The sequence below is a fragment of the Sciurus carolinensis genome, chromosome 2, assembly GCF_902686445.1.
Source record: "Sciurus carolinensis chromosome 2, mSciCar1.2, whole genome shotgun sequence".
Lineage (NCBI taxonomy): Eukaryota > Metazoa > Chordata > Mammalia > Rodentia > Sciuridae > Sciurus > Sciurus carolinensis.
The window spans coordinates 121,973,473-121,974,156 of NC_062214.1; positions in this window are offsets into that span (position 1 = coordinate 121,973,473).

Genomic DNA, 684 nt, shown 5'->3' on the forward strand with positions numbered 1-684 from the left:
AAATAATGGAGCATCTATGTACATCAAACAAACCCTTCTCAACTTTAAGAATCAAATAGACCAAAATGCAATAATAGTGGGTGACTTTAACACACCACTATCACCACTGGATAGATTCTCTAAACAAAAACTGAACAAAGAATCTATAGAACTAAATAACGCAATCAATAATCTAGAGTTAATGGACATGTATACAGTATTTCATCCATCATTGAGTGAATACACTTCCTTCTCAGCAGCTCATAGATCCTTTCTCAAAAGGAAGACCAAATGCTATGCCACAAAGAAGTCATTAGTAAAATACAAAAAAATAGAGATACTACCCTGTATTCTATTAGACTATAATGGAATGCAATTAGAAATCAATGATAAAATAAAAACAAAAACTACTCCTGCACCTGGAGATTAAATAATACACTATTGAATGATGCAATGATAACAGAAGACATCAGGGAAGAAATAAAATTTTCTTAGAGGTAAAAAATAATAATGACACAATATCAAAATCTCTGGGACACTCTGAAAACAGTACTAAGAGGAAAGTTAATTTCATTGAGCTCATACATTACAAAAATAAAAAGTCCACAACTACAAGACCTAACATTACATCTCAAAGCCCTACAAAAAGAGCAGCTCAACACCAAAAATAGTAGAATACAGGAAATAATTAAAATTAGAGCTGAA